General features: G+C 43.0%; 1 long non-coding RNA gene and 2 pseudogenes across 1 annotated transcript; 1 reads left to right on the top strand and 2 right to left on the bottom strand.

Annotated features, from left to right (window-relative positions):
* Positions 1-3,588: 3,588 nt before the first annotated feature.
* LOC112272526 lies at positions 3,589-4,703 on the bottom strand. Its single transcript, XR_002966515.1, has 2 exons — positions 4,250-4,703; positions 3,589-4,102 (listed from the first exon to the last, which is right to left on the bottom strand). It is a non-coding gene; the product is annotated as an uncharacterized LOC112272526 (long non-coding RNA).
* A 301-nt stretch (positions 4,704-5,004) lies between these two features.
* Positions 5,005-12,844, top strand: LOC104584951 (annotated as a pseudogene).
* A 2,450-nt stretch (positions 12,845-15,294) lies between these two features.
* On the bottom strand, positions 15,295-16,454 carry LOC100825028 (annotated as a pseudogene).
* Positions 16,455-19,577: the final 3,123 nt, after the last annotated feature.

Raw genomic sequence — 19,577 nt, 5'->3', positions numbered from 1 at the left:
GCTGAGCTATTCCGCTTCTCTGCGCTGCAGCAGAGCAGCCGACGAGCAGTTTAGCGGGGAGGGCGTTGTACTTTTGATTTGCCATTTATTTTCAAAAGTGTATAGATGCATGTTTTTAGGATTGGCTCGAGCAGTTTAGCGGGGAGAAGAAAACATGTCCTTACATTGCAAGTTGGTTGATTTCATGTTTTCTACCTTTCCAGCACCTCTCCTGATGCTTTAATGTTGTGCACACCAGATGCTTGTCAAAATGACAAGATGGATGTTGCTGCAGGGACAAGGAAATATGTCCATAGCAAATGGACTATTTGCATTTGTATGTCTGATATATAGGTTGATCTGATGCGTGATTCATTCTTGGAATGCAGAGCCAGGCAATGACTCGCCGCTCAACACGCAGGCGCCCGCGCTATGGTACAGACTCGACTCAATCAACTATTTACATCAACTGCAATTGACTGAATTTACACCATCTTTACAATTTTGTGTTGTTTCAAACTATCTCACTCCAAGTTTTGTTAGTTTTGGTATGACATGGCTGCAGTGAAGAGAGGTAAAAAAGGCTTATTGACATGTGCTGAGGAGAAGGTATACAATTGTGCCCGAGATAATTATCTGAATGTTGGGTCCTGGCAGTTCACATTTAAGATAATGATAGTAATAATAATGTCATTCTTGCTCAAAGCAGGGTTGTAGCTTTAATATTTAGGCATTCTAGCAGGGCCTTGGTCATTATTGCATATCTTAGACTGTCCTCACCTGTGCTCTTCCTATCGTGAGTCAACCAATGCTTTTGTAGAGAAATTTTACTATGGGTTTCTCCTACCTATAGTGAGTCAACCGATGCTTTCGTAGAGAAATTTTACCTATGAAAATTTACTTATACTTTCATTAAGGTTTAAATTTTCTACATAGATTTTGATGAGAGACAATAAAGTCTTCAACCGCCTGTTCTGGATACATATATCTTCTCTACATGTTTTCTCTCTACAGCGCTAAAATTCTTAGTGGAGTTCTCTAAGCTTGGTACAGCGGATCGAGTAGATATTTGAAGGAATCAAGATCCAATTTTATCTGATAAATATTAGTTTGAAGCTTTAATTTGTTGTCACATTAAGTTATAACTTGTCTACATGCTCATTCTAGATTCAGCGTCCCATTTTTTCTAAGATTAGCATGCTATACTTGTTGAATCCATTAAGCTGACTCTCTTCATATTGTCAAATTATCTTGCTCAAGTACATCAACATGTCAAATTTGGTGATGGTAGCTTTGTGTATCCCCATGTTCTGCGTTCCACGACTCGGTTTGAGTATTCATATAGCTAAATAGATTATTTCAGTAACTTCCTTTGTGTTCCACCTCTATTTGAGTCTCCTTATTCATGCATTTTTGTCATTCAGTAGGTTGTTACGTATTTGCTTACGTGCAATTCATTGCGGGCAGGACTGCAGGGTGAATAGGCGACTAACAAATTTTTCTTTTTTTCCTTTTCTTTTCTTGAAAGATACAAACACTTAGGGTTTACTAGATTCTCTAAAGGGAAAGCAACCCTAGTATGAAGTGCAATTGCCGAAGCAAAGGATTGACAATGAAGTAAAACAAATAAGTAAAAGGGCAAGAGTGATACCACATGGGAAGACGAAGATTTCACCGGAGTTTCACCTATTGGGATCAGTGTACGTCTCCGTTTGGAAGAGTGCTCTACCACAAAGAAAAAGAAAAAAAAAAGACGCCACGAAAGCTCACTATATTCTCCAACTCACCACACCACAAAGGTGGGATAAGCTCTCACAACACCACAAAGGCGAGGTGAGTTCCACTAATGGCTTCCTTCAAGGCGAACACCGAACCTTTACAAATAAGGAGAAGGGCACAAATCCACAACTAAATTGGAGGCTCCTTCCCAAATCCTCAAGCACCTCCTCACAAGATTGGAGTGCTTCAAGAGACACCTTCCGGCTAGAGATTCCAAAATCCCAAGAGTAACAAAATCCACCAAGGAAAACGAGGAGAATCAACTTTTGATTTGGTGAAACCCTAGATCTAGCTCTTCTCAACCCTTCCTCAAAGTATTAGCTACAGGGAAGCACTAGGGAGAGAGATCTCGAGATTTGAAGCTTTGGAGGTGAAGAACGCTTGAGGAATAGAGCTTAGAACCGTTGGGGACGATGACCCCCTTTTATAGGGATCCCCGATTTCTGCCCGTTATGTGCAATTTCTGCACAGAGCGGTACTACCGCTGTCTCAAGCGGTACTACCACGAGCGGTAGTGCAGCACCGGTACCGTACCAGTGCTGCTATATGTCAGTAGCGTTTTGCTACCTCATATCACTGGTGCGATACCGGGGCGGTACTACCGCGACCGGTACTACTGGCCTGGGATGACCGGTACTGCCGCCTCAAGAATAGGTTTTAGCTAATCTTCACCGGTGGGATTGAGGCTATCTGGTGGGTGCAATTTGGTGGTTGTGTGTACGTGAAATTGATTCACCCAAGCCTTCTTATAATACGGATTTTCCTACGACTCAATATAAATAAAAAGCCGTAAATCTTTCTACGCTTCTTTCCTTTGAGGGAAACGAACTACTTTGCTTGATTTTATATAATTTCTGAAAACACTTAGTATACAGTTAGTCCACATATTAAGTTGTCATTAACACGAAAACTCATTAGGGATCGAAATGCCCTTTCAAGGAGTACTATATATTGCTAGCAGTATTTTCGGATTTTTTTTTTACTTCTCCATCGACCATCATGTACCCAATGTATCTTATCCTGGAAATAGTCAAAAAAAAATTAGGAGATTGTGGAGCTCCAACCTGCGGACCCATCGTCCCGTTCTATTTTTATTTATTTTACACTGGAAAATGATCTGAGCCACCGATTGAAAAATAGTATAATCTTTTATTTGAGGTGAACCCTTGCCTCCAATTTGTCATGTCATGTGCTGAGACTGCTATTAGAAATTAATTTTGTGTATAGTAAGGATAAGCTGGCATAAACTTATATCCATAACCTACATATGAATAATCGGGCGACTCTTCGGTTATACTCATAGACATACATCTGGATCAGGTATCCACCGTAGCAACGCACGGGCGCTAGTAATAGATAATAATAGACTTGTTAGATATGTACTAGTGTGGTGCCCGTGCGTTGCATTGGAGAGATAAATATCCTATCTCTTAATAAGAAGAATAGCAAACATGAAAAGATTGACGTGTAGTCACCATATTCACATAACAAGGCATTGCTTTTAGTGGATGTACAATCGCTGCCCATTGCCACAGATACATAGAGCCACTCTGCTGCTTGTTTTGAAAGCAGGACCAGTTTATGGATGCTCCTTTGGTTTCCCTGTCCAACATCTGTATACTTTGGGGTACTTCTAGACACGTATACGACTGATCCATCTTCGTTCTACCCATGTTTGCATTGCATTTGTGCAGTCTATATACTCACAATTAACATTTATGACGAATGAAATTATTATATAGTACTCCGTACATAGAATTTACTATACGACTTGAAGTATGAACTCTAGGGTGCACTGCATTTGTGCTGTCTATATACTCAAAATTAACATGTGACAAATGAAATTATTTACACCTTGAAGTATGAACTCTACGGGGAGTACCTTGAAGTTAACATTTGTGTTGTCTATAGAACAGTCAGGAGCAAGACAACGGTTTTACAAAGATCGCTCAAAGTATTTATTTATTTCTGAAAATAGCAAACATATGCTGGGACCTGGTGGGAAGAAGAGAAACGAATCATACAAACAATTGATTTAGTATACCTTTTGGCCTTTCTGTTCCTTCACGTCAGATCACTCGTCATCTAATACAAACCTTCACCAGTTATCAATATCAGTGACAAATATACGAGAACTCATCAGGGACAGAATGAATCGGTTAGACTTGCATAGGTTTCGTTCAAATGGCTGTAGTTCAAAGCCATAAAAGTTATATGAGCTTTAAGAACATCATGAACACAGGAACATAGCTAGGCAAGACACTCTACGACAAACAATGTAGTAATATTTTTTTTTCTTGCCTTGTGCCTGTAGAACCTCTGCTCCTTTCCTTCCAGCAGCATTCTAGAGAAAACGGATGATGTTAAAATATACATAATTTCGAATCACCGCCTACTTGCCTCCACGAAGAGTGGCTAAACAAATTAATTAAACACGCCTGAACACATTAGTCCTGTGATTAGATTAGTTTCAGAATTGTGTTGCATGTACCTGAAATCAAGGGGAGTAAAGGTACGGAAATTCTATAGCCTCTCCTCCTCGTCCGCGTAGAAGAGCGGCGGCAGCCTCCCCTCCCCCATCGGGGTCAGCGACCCTGATCAACCGCACCTTCCCCTTCCCCGCTTCCTCCTGCTTCACGCGACCCCGGACCGCCGCCGCGACGACCCTCCCCCTCCTCCGCGCGGAGCATGCCGCCGGCTGCCTGGCCGCCGCGAAGTCCGGGAGGTTAGGCATGCGAGCCTGAGTGAATTGCTCTCCTGCTTAGGTTTTGCTTCGATGTGCAGAGAAGAGAACAAGGGAGAGGAGGTGTTGAGGGAGAAGGCAGGGGCTCTCGTTGAGGGAGAAGGCAATGTTGGTTGCTGGAGATAATTGCGGGATTGAAAATCATCGGGAGAGATGGAGTTAATCACGGCAGTGATCACGCGTGGGGATAACGCGCGGTTGTTGTTTTCGCGGGCGGTTCGCGGACGGGTGAGACGACGTACGAGCCTACAACCGACACAATTATCACGGACGCAACTGTAAATTAAGAAATAGTAAAGATAAAGATATACCCAAAATATTGGTGATACATTCCAAATTAATTCCTACGTGTATACGTGACGTGTTTAATCACGTTTCGTACGTGTCAAATTCACTGCATATATAAAGAGCATTACTCTTTGTTCATTGTACACCCCTGCCCGTACACGTCTTTTTCATTACGTGGCATCCATCAGGCAGAGCCCTCAGCTAGGGCACGCACGATGGACACGGAGGCGAGCCGCCCTAGCAAGAAGGCGCGCGGGGCCGTCGACTCCGCCGGCGGCGGCGTGGCTGCTCTCGCGCTCCGCTTGTCCAAGCAGCTTGCCGAGCACGATGGCAGCAAGAACGTCGCGTTCTCGCCGCTGTCCATCTACGCTGCGCTGGGCCTGGCCGCGGTCGGCGCCCGTGGCACCACCCTGGACGAGCTCCTCGCCCTGCTCGGCGCCGCGTTGCGCCACGAGGTCGCGGAGCACATGCGCGCCAGCGGAGCACGCCCTCGCCGCTGACGACCCGTCCGGCCCACTGACCGTCACGTTCGCCTGCGGCATCTGGTGCCACAAGGATCTGCAGCTCAAGCCGGCCTACCGCCAGGCCGCCGTCAAGTCCTAAAGGTAGAGGCGCGCGCCGTCGACTTCGTCGAAAAGGTCAGACACGTTCGCGAATCCATCGATCTAATCTAATCTGTAGTTCTATACCATATCCAATTTGGTTGGCCAATTTAATTACGTAGATCTGTTCCGTCCTCTCCTGATCCAGTGATCCCTGCCTGTAACGTGTATGATGTATAATGTATTGTAGGCAGAAGATGCGAGGGAAGAGATCAACGGCTGGATCGCGGAGGCCACGAAGAATCTCATCACCTCCGTCCTGCCGCCGGGATCAGTGCACGGCGACACAAGGCTCGTTCTCGCCAACGCCATCTACTTCAACAGCAAGTGGAATGGTGCCTTCAGCAAGAGCCGCACCAAGGACCGCAAGTTCCACCGCCTCGACGGCACCGTGGTCCAGGTGCCTTTCATGGCCGCCGACGCCGCCGGGAGATGGAACAAGACCACTAGTTCTCCTTCGTCCCCCTGCAAAAAAAGAAGCAGAAGCAGAGTACTTAATTGCGTGCCATCACGGGTTCAAGGTGCTCAAGCTCCCGTACAAAAGCGGAGGAGGAAGAGGAGGAGCATGGAAAAGTGGTCCACATGAAAATTGTGCGCGTCGTCGAGACGAACAACTTTGCTTTTGGAGACGTCTCAATCCGAGGTCGTCTGTGGGCCCCACAGGCAGAATAACGATCGGGACAGAAGAGTTCGTGTTGGATTCGGACTCGGTTTAGGGTCGCGAATTTTCCCTTATAAATAGAGGACGTCCTAGCTAGGGTTTAAGCAAGGACGTGAGGGAACTCAGAGCTTTGGATCTAGATCAATTCTTGGAGAGTTCTTGGATGCATGGTTGCATCTTTTGTAATCGATTGACATCGTTGCAATAAAGAGATTCGTTGGCGGTGTCATCTCTGTTCTTCTCAGATCTTCGTGGATTCTTCGTGCTAGATCTTTCTAACACTTTGCTGCAGGTTTATCACGAGTTCGTAATACTTTTCTGCAGGTTTACCACGAGATCAAGGAAGATCGTGATTACTTCATCTTTCTTGTTATTCCTCGAAATTGGTTTTAGATTAATCCTCGTAACTTTCTGTTAGCTGTTACTATTTTGATCATATCGTTTGATTGGTACATCCGATTGAGCTGATTCTTGTTGCGTTGGTTAGATAATTCCAATACCTTTTTTTTGCGTACTCATACGTATTTTTTGGTTCATCCAATCAAAAGTTACGGCTGTTTTACTATCACAGACAGAAAGGTGATTTAGGGTTTGAACTTTCGGAAAAAGTTTTAATTTGCTTCCGCGCAATCATTCACCCCTCTGTGATTGCCTATCTCGATCTCACAATTGGTATCAGAGTTAGGTCTCTCTAATTTATCTTAACCAGTTGATTAGACTTGCTAGATATGGATAGGTATTCGACCAAACCCTGTGTGTTCGATGGTGTTGATTTTTAGTTTTGGAAGGCGAAGATGAAGGCATACATCATGGCACAAAGCTATGCCATATGGGAGAAGGTCGCCAAGCCCTATGAGCTTCCTGCGGACAATGCGATCACACCAAAAAACTTGGTCCACGTGGAGAACAACTACAAGGCGAGGAACTACATCATCCAAGGTCTACAACGAAGTGACTTCGACCGTGTCGCTCACCTTGCATCCGCTCATGAGGTATGAAACGCACTTTGTAGTTATCATGAAGGATCAAACTCTGTTAAGGAGATGCGTCAGGACATGTACAAAAAAGAGTACATGAGATTTGAGATGAATACAGGTAAATCTTTGGATGAATTCTTTGCACGCTTTAATAAGATTCTCAGCAACTTACGTACATTAGGTGTTACTTATACTGATGCTGAGGCTTCTAGGCAACTTTTGAGTGCATTAGATATGTCCATATGGGAGATGAAAGTTACATCTATTAGAAAATCTATTGTCATGAGCACACTTACACTTGATATTCTGTACTCAAAATTGAAAACTCATGAATTAGATATTCTTGCTAGGAGAACCGGTTCCAAATCAATTGCACTTGTTACTAACCCTGGCAGCTCTAATGATGGTACTTCTACATATTGCTATGCTATGTCTTTTTTGTCTCAACTAACTGACGAACAGCTAGAGCAATACCCAGAGGAAGAATTGGCACTCCTCACCTCTCGTTTTACAGGTGCCCTGCAAAATGTTCGTTCAAGGAAGAGAGGTGGGAACAATGCTCCAAGGTGCTTTGAATGTGGTGATCCAAATCACTTTCGCCAAAATTGTCCTAAATTCTTATCCAAGATGGCGAAAGAAGAAAATGGGGAGGACAAGAAAAAGAAGCGCCCCTTCAACATCAAGAATAAAAAGAGGGGCGACCTTGCTCGAGCGGTGGCTCACAGTATTTTCTCTGTAATCAATGAATATGGTGAACCATGCTTGAGTGATGTGGATATCGAGTCTAATGAAGATGATGCATCCAAAGGCAAGCGCGACATTAATGGGATGTGTCTTATGGCTAGCAATAAGAGTGCTACCTCCCGTGACGACTACGACAGTGACAGCAACAATGAGGTAGAACTCTGTTATGATGAATTACTTAAAAGTGCTAGTAAATTGAGTTCCTTGCTTGATCATGCTACTAAAAGAATTAAGAAATATGACTTGAAAATTGCATCCTTGAATTCTGAAATTACTAAACTTAAGTCTATGATTCCTGATGATGATTCCTGCAAGTCTTGTGATTCTATATATTCTGAGCTTACCTTTTTGGGTTCTATTCATGATGATACTCTTGATAAGCTTAGAGTTGCATTAGAAAACAATGAGAAACCTATTGTGCATAAACGTAAACAAATTAATGATGCTAGCATGGATACTTCTGATTTGACAGATTCAATTTCTTGTAATAATTGTCGTATTTTTGAATTGAAGTTGAAAGATGCAAATGCTAGGGCTTCTCATGTTGAAAGTGCTTTACACATCCATGAGGTTTCTTTGTGCGGTAATTATAAAAGTGGAAAACAAATCGTGGATAGTGCTTGTGATAATTGTATTGCTCTGTCTCACCAAGTTAATTATTTACAAGCATCTTTGCAGAAATTTTCTAGTGGGCACAAAAATCTGAATATGATCTTAGATAAGTCTAAAGTGAGTAAGAACAAGACCGGACTTGGTTTTAATGCATATGCTCATTTTAATGCTAATCCACCCACTATAGTTAAGTCACTAAGCAATGGAATTTTTGAAACAACTAACAAGCCAACCAATGTGATTTTTAGATCAGTTGGCATCATGTCTAATGATACTCCAACAAGTGCAAATGTAGGTCATACATCACATGCTAAACCTGAAAATAGGTACACTTGCACTTATTGTAATAAACCTGGACATGTTGTAGGTTCTTGTTTTAGACTAGCTAGAGTAATTAAAAAGGAAAGAAAACAAGCTAGATCTAATTCCTTCCAGGCACATTATGCTCATGATAAAACTAGTACTCTCCGTTATGTGCCTAGGGTGAATGTTTCACCTTCCGTTTCAACTTGCACGAGACACGTACAATCTGTCCCAATTTATAAGGAAACTCGTGCTTTGCCTACTCGTCGTGTATCTCAGTACTGGATACCTAAAAGTTTTTTATCTAACCCCAGTACGGAGATCTCGGCATGTGTTTGTTATTTGTAGGCACTTCACTTGAGGAAGGGGAACATATAGCTAGTGGATTCCAGTTGTTCTCGTCACATGACCGGTGATAAAATTGGTTCTCCTCCCTCACACGTGCATCTCGGGATAAAAGTATAATTTATGGAGATGTTTGTACCTCTACTGTTGTGGCGAAAGTCCTCTTATTCGTAATGCAGGAACATATGTTCAGGGGGAGGAAATATTTTTAGAGGTCATACCCTTATTGGTGCACGTTGGGTATTATGTTATTTTTCGCAACAAGGCTAGGTTTGAAGCTTCTGCACGCGCATCACATCTACAAGTTGTCAAAAAGATTTTCAGGTATCTACACACCCTATGTTTTGGTATTAGGCTTCTACTTGCTCTAGTATTATATTGCGTGCATGTACAGATGCTGATTTGGAGGTTGTAGAATTGATAGAAAGAGTACATCTGATACATGCTTATATTTGGTGATTTTTTAGTACTTTGGTCTTCTAAGAAATAAAGTTTTGTTGCACAATCTACTGCTGAAAGTGAATATGTAGCTGTTGCTTGCTGTTGCTTACAGATTTTATGGATAATAGCTATAATGAAAGGTTATGGGGTTACTTTAGAAAGTGTACCACTTTATTGTGATAACACTAGTGCTATATGTATTGCTAAAAACCCGGTGCAACATTCAAGAACTAAGCACATAGATATAAGATATCATTTTCTTAGAGATCATGTTGAAAAAGAAAATGTTGTGCTCAACTTTATAAATACTGAACGTCAATTGGCAGACATTTTTACTAAACCATTGGATTCTTCTCGGTTTGCTTTTCTTCGAGGTGAACTTGGAGTAATCAAACCATACGGGATGGTTTGAGGGGGAGTTTGTTCTTCGTGTACGATATGTAAAATATCTTTTCAGTTGCTTATTTTTCGTTCTTTTATCTTTAATAAATAAAAAAATCTGAAAAAGTAATGAGCATTGTATTCCATCCTGAAATGACATTTTTGCAACCACGTTTATGTTTTGAGGACATTGTCATTTTATATGTATGCTCGTATGAAGTAGTTTATCACATGACTTTCTAATACGAATGATAATTTGAAGTAAATCTTGTCATGGTTAAACTTTGTTAGCTATTTTGGTCTTGGATACTTAATTACTAGCAATGATGAAAATATAATGATATCAAGGTTCCAAATATACAAAGACACATGGTGTCAAGCAATTTTTACTAAATAAATATGCCAATGTCGCACTACATCTTCACGAAACTGCTTACCATTGCACTTTGGTATGAACTTGGAAGTTGCTGTGTTTATTGAAACCTTTGTCTTAAGCTTCTGATTGCTTACCATTTGCCTTAAGCTTCTGATTGTTAATCATTGCACTTTGAACATAGGCTTGGCATGGTGTTTTAAGTATAGGCTTGACAAGGTTGAATTGACTTGGTATATAAATTTAATAAAAATAAATATTATGCTTTTATAAAGTGCTATGTTTAATGTAATGTGCTGGAAGCTATTTTGTATTCAAGTATTGATGTAGTTGACAAGGGGAGACCATGTGTTGCAATAAATCGTAACAATACTTGATTGTTACTCATGTGTAGATTACATCAAAGAAAATGTCGAGTACAACTACTTTTTACATGACTTGGATGCACAATTATCATGTTCATGATGTTTCATAATGCTCATTACAACAAAGAAAATGAAATGTGACAAAAAAAACACAAAAAAAATCGCTTTTAGTTTAAAGAACAATTTTTTAAGCGGGGGAAATATTTTTGTGGTTTTGATGAAATTCATTGTCAAAGGGGGAGAGATTTCAACACATATGCATACCATATTTTATCTTTATTGATGTTTCTCCAACTTTTTGAGGTTTTTCATTTTCTTTTCAAAACCTTGAAAATCTGAGAGTTAAGTGAATGTGTATGCCAATCAATGTTCAATGTCTAGTGTTGTTAAGGAGATGTTGCCAATGTTTTCATCAAGGGGGAGATTATGAAATCATAGGTGATGTGTAACATTGGCAAGTGTTTTAGATGAAACATTGATGTGGATACTTTGAATAATATGGATATTTATGTGATGACATGTATCTTGTTTGGACTTAGTGTTTTGCTAGTGATATGCTGATCCATTAGTTTCTTATGTGAAAACATGGCGTGAGTTGTGTGAAACTTACCCTGAGACAAGTCGTGGACTTGTGCTTGTACTGGTTATTTATGTGTTCGCTTTCAGGTGTTGCCGGAGCTAGAGGAACGTGGTCGATGACGGGATCGAGGGACGAAGCTTGGGAGAAGCTAAGGTCGAGGATCAAGGTCATGCGGAACGTTCGTGCAAAGGAACAATGAAAGTGAAGGCTACGATGATCCGGGAAGGCATCGGTTTGTCGTACGTTGTTTATACCGGAGATGTACGATATTGGAGATATTCGACACGTGATGGTCGAGTTTTGAAGACATCACAAGAAAAGTTGATGGCATGGAGTGGCATCGATGTGACGACATGTAGGTCCAGCCGTGGCTGGATGAGAGCTGTTTAAAGATTAAATAGTAGCGTCATCAAGATGGCGTCGGATGGAAAAGTGGTCCACAAGAAAGTTGTGCGCGTCATCGAGACGAACAACTTTGCTTTTGAAGTCGTCTCAATCCGCGGTCGTAGAAGAGTTCGTGTTGGATTCGGACTCGGTTTAGGGTCGTAAATTTTCCCTTATAAATAGAGGGCGTCCTAGCTAGGGTTTAAGCAAGGACGTGAGGGAACTCAGAGCTTTGGATCTAGATCAATTCTTGGAGAGTTCTTGGATGCATGGTTGCATCTTTTGTAATCGTTCGACATCGTTGCAATAAAGAGATTCGTTGGCGGTGTCATCTCTGTTCTTTTCGGATCTTCGTGGATTCTTCGTGCTAGATCTTTCTAACACTTTGCTGCAGGTTTATCACGAGTTCGTAATACTTTTCTGCAGGTTTACCACGAGATCAAGGAAGATCGTGATTACTTCATCTTTCTTGTTATTTCTCGAAATTGGTTTTAAATTAATTCTCGTAACTTTCTGTTAGGTGTTACTATTTTGATCATATCGTTTGATTGGTACGTCCGATTGAGCTGATTCTTGTTGCGTTGGTTAGATAATTTCAATACCTTTTTTTTGCGTACTCATACGTATTTTTTGGTTCATCCAATCAAAAGTTACGGCTCTTTTACTATCACAAACAGAAAGGTGATTTAGGGTTTGAACTTTCGGGAAAAATTTTAATTTGCTTCCGCGCAATCATTCAACCCCCCCCCCCCTCTGATTGCCTATCTCGATCTCACAGCGGTACTACTCGATGTGCGTGTTCCTCCCGGACGAACGTGACGGCCTGCGTGCGCTCGTCGCAAGATGGCGTCCGGCGGCCCGGGCTTCCTGTTCGGCCACTTGCCCAGCCCGTTGAGCGATCAGAAGGTGCGCAAGCTCCCGCTGCCCAAGTTCAAGCTTTCCTTCTTGTGCAGCATGAAGGGGGCGCTCCAGAGCTTGGGTCACCGGGAAGCGTTCAGCGAACGGGCTGATTTCTCCGACATGGTTGAGGAGGAGGAGGAGGATGTTGACGTGCCGCTTTGTGTGGAGGAGGTGTTCCACAAGGCGGTCGTCGAGGTGGACGAGGAAGGCACCATGGCGGCCGCCTCCACTGCCGCCCGCTTTGTGTTCTCCTGCTTCGGATATAAAACGCCGACGCCCGTGGATTTCGTCGCCGACCATCCCTTCTTATTCTTCATAGTGGAGGAGATGTCCGGCGCGGTGGTCTTTGCGGGCCACGTCCTTGACCCTTCTGAGACCTCGGAGTAACATAACATGATTGTCCTCCAAGCACCCGCCGACTCCAATCGGAGTAATCCGGCCCGTTGGAACTTGGAACAGATGTTAAATATATTCTGCCGCCTAGATCATTCAGTTTTCGTCCATGATCACTCAGGCCGCCTAGCAAGTTACTTCCTCCGTTCCTAAATACTTGTTGTGGTTTTAGTAAATTTGCACTAAAACCACGACAAGTATTTAGGAACGGGGGGAGTAGTATAGATCGTGTCGTGCCGCATCGTGGCCTAGCAAGTTCGTGTTTTTAGCTGCCTAGCAAGTTAATTAGTTCTATAAATTTTATTATGAATACCCGGCACTTTCAATCAATGAAATGTACTTGTGCTTGCCAATATTCGACATGGTATCAGATTTTCTCTACATACTTTTTGTGCACCGGCGAAGATTTTGGGATTAACACTTCGACGTACGCATGCAGTTGAAGCTTGTAATTAATCTACAAAAAAATCCATGTTAATTTTCTGTAACATGTTCTAGTGTCCATGAAAATGTTGATGGATAATTCGAAGCTATTGGAAGATGCTTATGGAGCTATTTCAAATAGTTAGTGACGGGATTTTTTTTAAAGGATAATGAAATTATATTAGTGGAGCACAGTGTACATGTCCGAAGTCTTAACTAAAAGGTAATCTCTTCACAAGAAAGTAAGATTTTTTTCCATGTAGAATTCATTTTAATTTTAAAATTTATTATTTAATTTTATTCATTAAAGCACTGATTGTAAGATATGACACAGATAGATACTCCATCATATATTATGTTTTATTATCTTCTCTAAATGACGTGAAATGCATAAAAAAAGACACTCTACAATTTTATATGTTTTATTATCTTCTCTAAATGACCTGAAATGCATAAAAAAAGACACTCTGCAATTTTATATCTCGGAAGAGGCACCAGCTCGGCATGCGCCCTCTACATTAATTTTGGTGTCTTACTTCAGGGGATGACTAGTTTACGGTCATTATCCGGGAGGTCCGACCTTACCTTGCTTAATGTCGTGAAATGCGTGAGGAAACAATTTTCTCTGCGATTGTATATGTCCTATACGACTCACCAGCTAGACGTGCACCTTCGACATTTTGGTATCATACTAATTTCTGGGGATGCCTAGTTCATTCACTAATCTGGAAGGCTTGGCCTAGCCTTGGTTGTTGGAAGGCACGCATGAAGTGAAAAACGAACTCCTAAACATCTAGAAACCTCTGCATGCATTAACTCGAAAGCGACATCTAAGTAACCCATAACCCACCTTAAAAAGACAAAACTTTCTTTTGGGCAAATTTTTAAAATTCAGGTCACAGTTTCATACTTGAAAATCCATGACAATTTCTCTAGCGAGTATAAAAAAATTAAGACAGACTTTCAAAATTTCAATAGACTTTCATCTTTTAGAGGAACAAACTTTCAAAATTTCGAAAGAAACTTCTTTTTTTCTGAAGGAACTTTTAAAAGTTTGGGAAAGAGCTTTATCTTTTCCAAATTCTTGCAACAAACTGCCAACAATTTCGAGAGGTCGAGATTGGGGAGTGGGCAGCCGTTGCTTTCACGAGGCTGTCCCTCTTCGAAGAATGTCGTTTCGACTTCGAGGGGTTGAGAATTCGACCATGAGATGGTTTCTGCCGCTTTCAAAGAATGACCATTCTGCGTAGGGAATTGGTCACAATTCGGAAAGGCTCAACTAGCAGCTCAATGGCACATGCATATATGCGCAAAGCTCATGAACAATCCTTGGAACATCAGAGTTTCAGAAGTCAGAACACGACAGGTGTTCACAAACTTATTACAGTGCTGGACCTACTTGTGCCCGGGATATGACCCGCTGCCCAATGTGCATGCCAATTAATGTCAGCTCAAGCAAAAAGTTAAGGTGCCATTCCACATGGAGATCACAATCCTGGCTGTTTGGAGTATTTGGAAAACAAGGAATGACTTCATCTTCAATGAGAAAACTCCAAGCTTATATAGATGTAGACACAACTTCAAAGAAGAGCTTAATCTTGTACTACCTTCGATCCTAAATTTTTGTCTCAAATTTTTCCAAATATTGATGTATCTATTCATAATTAAAAAGTGTCTTGATACATGTAATATTTCAACAACAATTTAGGATCGGAGGTAGTATTTCATAGGGCAAAAAGAAAAACTTATGCCCATTTTGCCAATTGGCTCCAAAACTTTAGATAGCTCTGGTTTCTTTCTTTTTTTCTTTTTCAATCATCCACATGTACAGTCAGTTTTTTATTTAATACTATATGACTGTAGGCTAATCGCCTACGGTCTTTTCCCTAAAAGAACCTTATTACAGGCAGAGAGATCTTTTATTTTCGTAGAAAGAGAACAGGCGGAGCGATGCAATGTACTACTACTGGATACTCCGTAGTAACTTGAGAACGAGACTGTGTCACTGTGATGCCCAGGAGTCAGGAGATCGACGAGGTGAGCAATGAAATCCACCCATCCTCCACCGCTCCTTTGGCCGGGTCCACAGCCACAGGGCCAGCGAGGCTGGCCATCATGCTCATGGGGACGCCGCTCGCGCACCTCTTGCCCTTGAGGAGCCCCGCCGCGGCGAGAAGCAGGTGGCCCTGGCGGCCTGGGCGATACTGGCCACCACCTTCCCCTTGGCAGCGAGCTTTCGTCGGGCACGCCGCGTCCACGCCGGCCAGCGCCCTGAACGGCACGTTCGCCTCGTAGTCGTCCACGTACGTAGTCCTGCCTGCATCCATGATCCATCATCAAGTTCTAACCGACAACATCGGCATGAATCGACGGCATCAAGACCGCCTCGGCTTCCGTGCTGAGACGCGCCACGAAGCGGCCGCCGGGCACGAGGAGCGCGTCGTAGCACGACGGGTCCGCTGCGGCTGTGGAGAAGTCGACGGTGACGCGGAAGAAGCGGTGGCCTGGGAGCTCCGTGTAGAGGACTAGAGGTCGTTGCCGAGGAATTCGTGGACGGCGGTGAGGCAGGAGTCGCCGGGGGCCGCGTTGTGGACGGCGACCCCGAGGGCGCCTGGCCGCCAGGCACAGCCAGGCACTCGTATTCGCGGGCCCAGTCCGCGGTCACCGCGAAGTTGTGCCCGCCCTTCTCGTCGCTCGCGAACGCCCCGTGGTCGTAGATCGCCGTGACGCACGCCTCGCACTTGCGTTTCGTCAAGCACGCCGCGTCCACGCCGGCCAGCGCCATGAGCGGCACGTTCGCCTCGTGGTCGTCCACGTAGTCCTGCATCCATCAGCAAGATCGAACCGACGGCATGTCGGCATCGGCATGAACCGTCGGCATCAAGACCGCCTCGGCTTCCGCGCTGAGCCGCTCCACGAAGCGGCCGCCGAGCACGACGTCCGTGGAGAAGTCGACGGCGACGGGGGAGGAAGCGGTGGCCCGGGAGCTCCATGTAGATAGAGGTCGTGGCCGAGGAGGCGAGGAATTCGTGGACGGCGGTGAGGCAGGCGCGTCGCCGGGGCCCACGGTGTGGACAGCGACGCCGAGGGCGGCGGCCAGCGCGTAGAAGGGCACCGCCGCCTCCTAGTCCTGCATGCAGTCGCCGCACAGCATCAAGACCTTCCTCTTGGGCGGTTCCATTGCTGAGAGTACGCATGAGAGTGCAGGAACATTGCCGTGTGGTGATCTGATCTATCCACCGGACAGTCTGTACATGGCGGATGGGAAGCTCGTAAGCCGTGACAGTCTAAATATGGATTTTTGGCTCCCGAGATCCAGAGCTCCATATAGTTCAAACATCATGGAAATCATGCTTTTAAGTTTCAAAAAAATCTGAATTTTTTTTGTAGTGTTAGTATAGATGTATACCACATATATGTACATTTTCGTGTAAAAATTCATTGATTTGTGGTCTGTTTAAAAATACCAAATCTGTGGAGCTCATGTATAACAGCGCTATGTCGGCTTTGCTCGTCACAATAACAAGTGGCTCATATATGACTTTGAGGCTATTGTGGTAAGTGACTTGTGATTCTTGGATCTGTTCCTCGCATTATTTCTTGTAGCCATTTGAACTCAACTTCTCGATTTGTTCATGCAAATATCACACATGCAGGCAGAAGATACTTGGGAGCATTTGCTAGAACGTTTCAAGAGTTTGAGGGCTCCAGCCTGAAGTTCTATTTTTCGAGGCCATCAAGTAGATTGATCTGTAGATTTTGCCGAATGCAAACCCCGTCATGCTGATTAGACCCAAAATTTGATCTTTTTCTTGTCACCGTTTGGATTGGTCACTCGAACATCGAATAATAGATAAACTCTTCAGGGATGGTGTAAATTGTTCTTTGGTTCGGAACCCAGAAGAAAGGCTGTGTGGTGATTGACTTTGGAATAGATGGATACATTGTAATAGCATGACAACACTTGTAGCGCCACACTGTAATGGCACGAGGCCAGTTTCTCTTGGCCATCAGATCTACGAAAGAGTTGGGATAAGTGAGAACATTTTGATATCAGAGATATGGAAAACTGAAACTTGGCATGAGATCACAGTAGGATGAATTTGAAAGAGAAATCTTAGAGAGGATTGAACCGAAAAAAGAGGTGCCAAAATTGTGGACTACAGTATTTTTGTTTTATGCCACAGCAGCAGCAGAACATCAGTTCTTTTTCATGCCATTATGACCATATCAAGGACGAACGGTGTCTCTGTAATCTCCTGGCACCTGTGTCTCACTTTTGTTTCGTATCCAGTATCTCCCGGCACTACTAGTTCACTCCAACAAATGTTTACCGCCTCTACCACCCCTTATATGCAATCTGTAAAGTACACCAAAAGGTCATTGAAGGCTTCAAATACCAGCGAGATGTCCGAGGTGCTGACGGGAGGCCCATTGCACAGTTCCCTGCCCTAGACTGGGGTGACACTCAAAATCTCAATCAAGGTTATTAATGGCCAGCTCCACCAAATCTGTGGAGCTGGGGTTGTTCCAAACAGTGGGTAACTCGGAATGTCCTACGGAGTATGATTCTTTGAGATAACATAATGCCGTTATCTTTTGCAGACCATCACAGTTCTCAACCACAATTAGGTGTTGGCTGCCAGAGGTGAAATCAGGGGACACCACCTTCGCTACGGTTGTTGAACGTACAATCCCGTACCCTGAAGAAATGAGAGGAAGGAAGAGGAAGACCACCTTCAGCCATGAAACATTCACCGGAATTTTTCGATTTTCAAAGGCCACCGTAAAATCCGTTACACGCTCCTGACCGAAATTTCCTATACAGAGATTTCACAGCGACATCATCATTCTCCTCAATCAAAGAGCACTGATAAAATTCAGAACAACACTATCGTGTCTCAAACCAGAAAACAACAACATTATCGTGCACAAAAATGTCAAAAAAAGAAAAGAAAAAGGTAAACCATCTCGTTTAGTGGAATTCAGAGCTGATGGTTGTTTCATTTTCCTCAATAATTCCATACTGAAACAAGGCTAGGATTCTGCTGGAACACAACAATTATGGTACCAAGGATGCTCCTAAAACCTAACGATGGACCCCTTACCAATTGACCTTTCTATCCCCGCACACTATGCCTCTTACGGTCGTCTCGCAATTTAACTGTTAGCCTGGTAGGTAAGCAAATAGAGATGAACAAGCACAGTATATCTAACATATACTCCCTTCGATCCATAAAAAGTGTCGTCATTTAGTACAAAATTGGCGGCACTTTTTATGAATCAGAGGGAGTATTTTTTTTTCGAAAAGGAGAGACACCTCTCAGCTTCTGCATTGATCAATCACAGCCATATATCTAACATATGTACGTAAACAAAAAACACAATGAACAAATCTATGATCTAGGGCAGACTTAACGATCCCTGGTAGTAACAAAGAACTATCACCTGAACAATATTGTTTTGCTCCAGTAAACATGATATGCCTGACACAATAAAGCCAAAATTCACGGATAAATGCAGGTGAGTCGTGATACTTAATGAGAAAGTCAGAAAGCTGATCCAAGTTTTAGGTACAGGAATTACTATAATGTAGTGTTGGGTTTACCTGACAGTTGAGCAAATTACTATAAGAAGGTAAATTTTTATCTTTCTACCAAATCAACATTTGTCCCTTCTTACTTTGTTAGGAAGGTCCCTAGTCAGAGGGGGTATATGCATCTCGTCACATTTCATCAGGAAAATTGTCAGAAAAAATTACTAAGCATATTGAGTTATCTGACCCAAGACAGTTTGCTTTACTTCTGTCCAAAAATTCAACCGACATTACTTCTACATTGTTAATGCAAAAGAAAAGGCTTGTAGGCTAAGATTGAGAGATGCAAACGCAAGAAGAAATAAGCATGGCCACTGATCTAATACAAAATAAGAGAATCAGAGAGGTGATATCATGTGAACAATACAATCAAGAATCAGAGGTTTCAGTAATAGCATTAGGTACTTCAACGAACAGACAACTGCAACCAAGAATCTAACTACTGTTACAATTGCAGAAGTTACCAGCTGGCTATTCCATCCTCAACATTCCTTTGTGTGCTGAAACCTGGCATCTCTTCCATGTTAGACCAGTCCCTTCTTCAACCACCTTCATCTCACAAGTGGAAAACGGGAAACGGCTAAAAAAAGATGAGGCTTCAGGAAAGCAAGAGCGAACAGTACTGATCAACTCCTGAACCTAAAGCAATAGTGAAGCAGGAAAGAGGAACTGACACAAGATCATACATTCGTATCACAACTGTTGAAC

The sequence above is a fragment of the Brachypodium distachyon genome, chromosome 4, assembly GCF_000005505.3.
Source record: "Brachypodium distachyon strain Bd21 chromosome 4, Brachypodium_distachyon_v3.0, whole genome shotgun sequence".
Lineage (NCBI taxonomy): Eukaryota > Viridiplantae > Streptophyta > Magnoliopsida > Poales > Poaceae > Brachypodium > Brachypodium distachyon.
This window is presented reverse-complemented; position numbering and strand designations above follow the sequence as displayed.